Genomic DNA, 8,180 nt, shown 5'->3' with positions numbered 1-8,180 from the left:
ATTTGAAAGAACTTGTCAAACTGTTTTAGAGTGGCTGTACCATTGTATATTCCATCCAGCGGTGTATGAATGATCCAGTTTCTCCACATCCTTACTAGCATTTTGTGTTTTCTCTATTTTTGACTTTAGTCATTCTGATAGGTATGTGGTGATATCTTGTGGATTTAGCTTCCATTTCCAAAGTCCCGTGGTGTTGAGCATCCTTTCATGTATTTATTTACCATCTGTACATCCACTTGGTGAAATGTCTGCTTAGGTCTTTCTTTGGCCTGTGATTTAATTGGGTTATTTGTTTTTGTTTTTGTTTTTACTATTTTTAGAGTTCTTTATGTTTTTAAATACTAGCCTTTTGTTAGGTATATAGTTTGAAAATGTTTTCTGCCAGTCTGTAGCTTATTTTTTTTCCACCTCTTAACCGGGTCTTTCATCAAGAAGAAATTTTAATTTCAATGAAGTTCAATTTATCAATTTTCCTTTGATGGATCATGCTTTTGGTGTTATATGTAAGAACTCTGTGTATATAGCTCTAGATGCTGAAGGGTTCTCATTGATTAGTTTTCCTAAAATTTTTATAGTTTTGCATGTAAGCTTACAATCCATTTTGAGTCAATGTCTGTGTAAGGTATGAGACTTAGGTCAAGGCTCACTTTTTTTGCCTATGGATATTCATTCGCTCCAGCATCATTTCCTCCATTGAATTGCTTTCGTACCTTTGTAAAAAGAAAAATTAGTAGGGCATAGTTTGGGAGATCTAATTCTGGGGTTTCTATTCTGTTCCATTGATGTCTGTGTTGCTCCCTCTGGTAATATCACACAGTCTTGATAACTGTAACTATTTAATAAGTCTTCTTGAAATGAAATAAGCTGATTCTTCTCAATTTATTTTTATTTTTCAAAAAGGGTTCTAGCTATTGTACCTCTTTTGTCTTTCCATATGAATTTTGGAATGTTATTGCTATCTCCAAAAAACCTTGCTGGAATTTTGATAGAAATTTCACTGCATATATGAATTTGGGGAGAATGGACATCTTTGCTATTGAGTCTTACAATCCATGAACAAGTTATATCTCTTCATTTATTTAGATCTTTTTTGATTTCTTTCACCAGCATTCTGTAGTTTTCAGCATTCAAGTCCTATACATGTTTTGTTAAATTTGTACCTAAGTATTTCTACTACCGCACCCCTGCATTTATAAGTGGCATTATAATTTTAATTTCAGTGACTACATGTTTTATGAATTCTATTTGTAAATATTATATCAAGGATATTTTGTATCTATATATCTATACCTATACTGGTATTATATCTAGATCTATATTCCCTATTTTTAATATATTTCTTTTAAGACTACCTCCTTGCAATTTCCAGAGAGAAAATACAAAACAAAACACAAACGTAGTTTCAAATCCATAAACAATGTGTGAAGTTTAAAGCATTACTGATACCATCATTATGGAAGAATGTTAGCTTACTCCAGGGTACTTCAGTATTCCTGAGGAATAAACAAGATTTCTCTTTTCCTCCCTCTGGGATGTTCTCAGGTGTAAGTCACTGCTCCTGCTCTTTGATGGATTTTCCCTGTAGAAGATAACGGTGCCTGAAAATCATGTGACAATTGGAGTAGGCCATTCCCATCCCATACCAGAACCAAAGACTAATGGCCGCATTCTTCTATTAAAGCAGGGAAATGATAAAACAAGTCGTAATCCAAAACCAGTTCCTATCTTCACAACCACTTCTGCCACACATGGGTCCCACTTCCTGCCTAGCTCGTAATCTCACATGTTCCCCACCCACAGCTCCTCCTTTCCTTCTGTATCTATATACTAATGAAGAATATTGATCTGTCGCTTTCTTTTTATGTACTGTATTCATTTGGCTTTAGTATCAAGGTAATACTACCTTTATCAAATAAGTTAAGAAGTATTCCTTCCTTTTCTGTTTGGTGGAAGGGATTGTGCAGAATTGGTTTCATTTTTCCTTGCATTTTTGGTAGATTTCTCCAGGGAAACTGTTTGTGCCTAGAGATTTCGTTGGGGGGGGAATTCCAAAATTACAAATTCAATTTCCTTAATAGTTTTAGAGCTATTCAAATTATTTCATATTGGCTGAGTTTCTGTAGTTTGTGTTTTTTGAGGAATGAGTTTATCATCGCAATATCAACATGATGTCAAATTTGTCATCAACAAACATTGAATTTATGTGTGTGGAGATATTCAGAGTATCCCCCTTTTATCCTTTTGGGTTTTGCAGTGTCTGTAGTGATATTCTTTTTTTAAAATGTTTTATTTATTTTTGAGAGAGAGAGAGAGAGAGACAGCGTGAAAAGGGGAGGGTCAGAGAGAGAGGGAGACACAGAATCTGAAACAGGCTCCAGGCTCTGAGCTGGCTGTCAGCACAGAGCCCAGCATGGAGCTCGAACCCACAAACCGTGAGATCGTGACCTGAGCCATAGTCGGATGCTTAACTGACTGAGCCACACAGGCACCCCTGTAGTGACATTCTTTGTGTCATTCCTGATGCGGACAACTTGTGTCTTCTGTCTTTGTCAGTCTTGCTGAACGTTTGTCTATTTGTCTTTTCCAAGACTCAACTCTTTCTTTCATTGATTTTCACTATTGTTTTTCTGTTTCAATTTCATTGATTTTAACTCTTTATTATTCCCTTCCTTCTATTTATTTTAGGTTTAATTTACTCTTCTTTTCAATGGTAGCCTATATATTTGGGAGTTTTTTTCTTTTCTAATGTATGCAGTCATTGCTATACATTTCCCTGTCAGTACTGCTTAACTGTGTCCCACATGTTTTTTTTTCAGTTTTATTGACATATAAAAAATAAAAATTGTATTTACTTAAGGTATATGACTTGATATTTTGAGATATACACACACACACTGTGAAATAATGTCCTCAATTAAGCTAATTAACATCTATCACTTCATTTTGTCACCATTTTCATTGTGTGTGTGTGGAGGTGGGGAGAACACTTAAGGTCTACCTTCTTAGCAAATTTTATCTATACAATAGAGTATTGTTAACTATAGGCATATTACTGTATATTAGGTCTCTAGAACTTACTCATCTCGCAGAACTAAAATAGTCTTACACAAGTTTATACACTGTATTATCATTTTCATCCAATGTATTTTTTAAATTTCCCTTGAAATTTTCTCTTTGATCCCTCAGTTCCTTAGAGGTGTGCTGTTTAAAGTGTTTGGAGATTTTCCTATTATCTCTTTTATTGATTTTTAGTTTAATTCCTGTGTGGTCTGAGAAAACACTCTCAATACTGCATGAATTCCATTCTTTTCAATTTGTTGAGGTTTGTTTTATGGTCCAGGATGTGGTCTGTCCTGATATGTATTACATGAGCAATGATAGGTAACCTGCTATTTTGGGTAGAGGATTCTAGAAATATCAATTCTATCTTGGGTAGATGGCATTGAGTTCTTCCATATCTTGGCTGATTTTGTTCTATTTATTTCAGTCATTCCAATGGGGCACTGAAGTCACCACTGGAACTGGGGATTTGTCTGTTTCTCCCTTCCGTTCTATCCGTTTTGCTTCATATTTTTTGTAGCGCTGTTGAATAAACACTTAGAATTATGTTTTCTTGGTGGATTGGCCTTTTTATCATTACCTATGTTTTTTTTTTTTTGCCTTTGGCAATTTTCCTTGCTCTGAGGTCTACTTTATTTGATATTAAAATAACTACCCCTTCCTTCTTCTTTGCCTCTGATAATTTTCTTTGCGCTGAGGTTGACTTTATTTGATATTAAAATAGCCACCCCTTCTTTCCTTTGATTAATGTTTACATTTTTTTCCATCCTTTTGGTTTCAACAGGCCTATACCATTATATTTGAAGTGAATTTCTTCTAGACAGCATATAGTGGAGTCCTGTTTTTTAATTCACTCTGTCAATCTCTGTCTTTTAATTTGTGTGTTTGGACAATCTCCATTTATTTTTTTTAATTTAAAAAAAATTTTTAACGTTTATTTATTTTTGAGACAGAGAGAGACAGCACAAGCTGGGGAGGGGCAGAGAGAGAGGGAGACACAGAATCTGAAACAGGCTTTAGGCTCTGAGCTGTCAGAACAGAGCCGGATGCGGGGCTCAAACCCACGGACTCCGAGATCATGACCTGAGCCGAAGTTGGATGCTTAACCTACTGAGCCACCCAGGTGCCCCTGGACAATCTCCATTTAACATAATTATTGATGTTAGTGCATAAGTGTGCCATCAAAATTTTTATTTTATTAGTTAAGCTATTTTCCATCTCTCTGTTTTTCCTTTTTCCTTCCTTTCTCTGGATTACTTGAACATTTTTTATTTATCTATGGTAATTTTGACTGTATATTAATAAAGATTTTTTTAGTGGTTGCTGTACATATTACTTTATATATACAAAAGTCAACACAATCTACTGGTGTTCAATTTTACCAGTTCAAATGATGTATAGAAAACGTACCTTCCTTGGGGCGCCGGGGTGGCTCTGTCTGTTAGACATCCGACTTCGGCTCAGGTCATGATCTCGCGGTCCGTGGGTTCGAGCCCGGCAGCAGGGTCTGTGCTGACTGCTCGGAGCCTGGAACCTGCTTCAGATTCTGTATCTCTCTCTCTCTCTCTGCCCCTCCCCCATTTATGCTCTGTCTCTCAAAAATAAATAAAAGAGTTAAAAAATTAATTAAAATTTACTTTCCTTAAAGTCCCTTTATTTTTCCCAATTTTAAAGTATTATAGATATTTTATATACATGTACTTAAAAGCATAGCGACAGCATTATACTTTATGCTTTCACCATCAAAAATAATTTAGAAAACACAAGAGGAGAAAAAAAGTCTATTGTATTTATTAGTATGTTTGCTGTGTTCCTTCTTTCTTCCTGATGATCCAAGTTCCTTCCTTTACTGTTTTTTTTTTTCCTGTTTAGAAAACTTTAGTTAGTCATTCTTTTAGGGTTGGTATGCTGATGATATTTTCTCTTAATTCCTTCACTTAAGGAAGTTTTGATTTCTCTCATTCCTGAAGCACATTTTCACTGGGAATAGGGTTCTGAGTTCATAGTTTCACCTTTCAACACTTGGAAAATGTTGTGCACCGGCCTCCATGGTTTCTGATGAGAAACCAAACATCCCTCCATTGGCTTTCCCCCTTTACGTAAGGTTTTGTTTCCCTCTTATTACTTTTAAGATATTTTCCTTTGCTTTTATTTTTCAGAAGTTTGACTATAATGTATTTTGGTCTTAATTCCTTTAGGCTGATCCTGTTTGGGATTCACTCAGCTTCTTACATCTATGGACTTAGATCTTTTGGCCAATTGGGAATTTTTTCAGCCATTACTACTTCAAGTTGTTTTTTGGCCCCACTCTCTTCCTCTCTTTTGGGGACTCTGATGACATGAACAGATCTTTTGTTATAGTCTGACTATCTTTAGTATAAGAAACGTCATCCTGATAAATTACAGGGATGGAGCTTGCCATTTTTCTTACAGTCTCGACCAGGCACCACATCCAGCATGTATGCAAAAAGAAATCCACGCCCACTATGAATCCACTTTTCTCACAATGCAGTGACCTTCCATTAGGGCTCCCACATTTCTTTCTTTATTAAAGCCAGGTTGGAGCTTCACAGCATTTAATGTGCTCTTTATCTCTTACTGACGATTTTATAAAGGGTATATAGAAAAGGCAAAATGAAACTTGGAATAATGAAAATGATATTTAGAGAAAAAGATCAAAGTGGTAAAAAGATTAAATATAATGCTTTGTTAAAAGGCTGGCTCTGAACATAATACTCCCTCAGAGAGGCTTGAAGAGAAATAAAATAGTGCTCTCAAGTTCCTAAGGCCGCCTTCACAACAGGGTGATTGCCACTTGATTAACGATTGGAAAGCCCTGTGGTGGAAGCAGTTGAGCCTCCCTTACTGAAGACAGGTGCTGTCACTAAACAGTTTACCAGTGTTTGTAAAGATGGCTAGTCCATCCTTTGCATAAGCTCAGGTCTCCTCATGTACGGGCTCATGCCTTTGCTACCCAGCAAACTAAATCCAGCTTGACTGACAGGTACAGAATCTAAGGAGATCAGAACAGCATTATTTGTCCCCAAACCTTGAAGTGCTTCCAAACCCTCCTGAGCTTCCCCTGTTAGCACTTCACACTTTGCTGATACTCCTTGAACATCTGCCTCCTGAGGTAGATTTGGCTCTGTGAGGTTTGATGAAAATCCCATCTTTTTAAGTCAGCAAGTGGGACACTGAATGAATGTCTAATAAACGCCTAAATGGACAAGGTCTCTCTAGAAGTGTAGAAAATATCTCTCCACTTCATGCTTTATACCTCATTCATTCAGCCATTTATTCCAAAAGGTCTTTAGGGAGTGTTTACTATGTTCCAGATGGGGTGCGAGACACTGCGCGTATAGGAGAAAAATAGGATGTTATTTTGATTCTGGCCAGGAGCTCCCTTGGACATAACATGTCTGATCTGTGCTTGTACATGTTGGCTTGGGCTCCCACATGTGTCCCCAGATCAGGCGCTGGCAAATTATGGTCCGAATCTGGTCATCGCTATTTTATTTTTTGTAAATAAATCTTGTTGGAACACAACCACACTCATTTATTTATGGATCATCTACAGCTGCTTTCACACTACAATGATGTGCAAATGCCTAGGATATTTGCTGCCTGAACATTTACAGAAAAAATGTTGCCACCCTCTGCCCTAAGTCATGAATTGGGGAATGTCTGATATACCCTCCCCTTACCTGGAAGTTTCTGTAGTGTCACACAGGCAAAGTCATGGTTGTATCCTTTAGGCAACACATTCTTCGGTCAAGACTATTGGGGGAGGGAGATATTTAATTAATACACACAGTATATATTGTCCCCAAAACTCTCTGGATCACATACCAGTGTCAACCACAGTCCGTGATTCTATTAGAATGTCTTTTATCTTCATGAAAACTCACAGGATGGAAACAGGAAAGGTGATGTGCAATCTGAATTTAGAAGAATTGTTTGGTTCCCATCACGTAGCAGCGGGGAACACTGGGGATTCAGCCACATGCAATGTACAGCTCACGTCCCATTGGTGTGCTTAGCATGTTGGAGATGTTCGCTGAACAATGAGGGGCTCAGTGAGACTGGAGGGGGAGGGAGGGAGGGCCTGCAGTGGGAGATAAGAGCAGATTGCTGTGGGGGGCGGGTAGAGAGAGAGCGAGCCGCTGAGAGGATGAGCCATCCATTGGTTTGGAAGGAAAGGTGATCTGATCTGATTTGTGTTTTGCGAAGATCACCCTGGTTGACATGTGGGGACTAGACTGTGGGGGTGCAAGGGTGGAAGCAGGGCCGTCAGTGAGGAGGCCATTGGAATGATCCAGATGAGACATGACAGTAGCTAAGCCCAGGGAGCGAGGTGGAGGTATAAGAAGTGGTTAGATTCTGCACGTTGGTGATGGAACTAATAACATTTTCTGATGGGTAGAATGTAGGAAGAAGAGGAGTGTCAGGGAAGGCTCTGAGGTTTTCGACCTGAGTTACTGGAAGGAGAGAATTGCCTTTGTCTAAGATGGGAAAGACTGAGGAGAATCGGGGTTTGGGGGTGGTATCAAGACACAGTATGTTTGACATGTCTTATTTTGTCCCAAATGTCAACCTTCTCCCTTGAGTTACCCTCATTCTGAATGCAGGGCCTCTCTGTTCCAGTTTCTAGGTCTGCCCCACTCCCTTCNACAGCACTGTGGGATAGTGGTTAGAAGAATGGACTCTAGAGACAAAATTCTGCGTTCAAACCCAGGCCTACCATTTCCCAGCTGTGTGGTTTTCCTCGGGAAAATCACTTAAGTTGACTGTAATTAGTTCTTCTATTTGTAAAGCAGAAAAAAAAAATCATTGTCTTCCTCTCAGAGGCGATGTGAGGATTAAAAGGCATAGCATATGTGAAACGGGCAAGCACCCAGTCAAGTATTGGCTCTCTGGCTATATCCCGGGCTTCGGTCTCCAAAATGTTTCCAGTTTCCTGTGACATATCTCAGGACTGGGGTGTGAGGATGCGGTGCTTGTGGGGAGGGACACAACGTGGGGCAGGTGGAGGGGAAGGAGCAAGGTTCAGTACCAGAACCTCTGCCTGCTTTAGAATAGGCTGGAGGCGGGGCACAGGTATGATCAACAGAAGACAGCAG

General features: G+C 38.6%; 1 pseudogene; it reads right to left on the bottom strand.

Annotated features, from left to right (window-relative positions):
- Window positions 1-1,549: 1,549 nt before the first annotated feature.
- LOC144226331 (MICOS complex subunit MIC10 pseudogene) lies at window positions 1,550-1,785 on the bottom strand (annotated as a pseudogene).
- Between the last annotated feature and the right edge of the window lie 6,395 nt (window positions 1,786-8,180).

The sequence above is a fragment of the Crocuta crocuta genome, unplaced genomic scaffold (assembly GCF_008692635.1).
Source record: "Crocuta crocuta isolate KB4526 unplaced genomic scaffold, BGI_CrCroc_1.0 scaffold282, whole genome shotgun sequence".
Taxonomy (NCBI): Eukaryota; Metazoa; Chordata; class Mammalia; order Carnivora; family Hyaenidae; genus Crocuta; species Crocuta crocuta.
The sequence above is the reverse complement of the archived record's forward strand: the minus strand, read 5'-3'. Positions and strand labels throughout refer to the sequence as shown.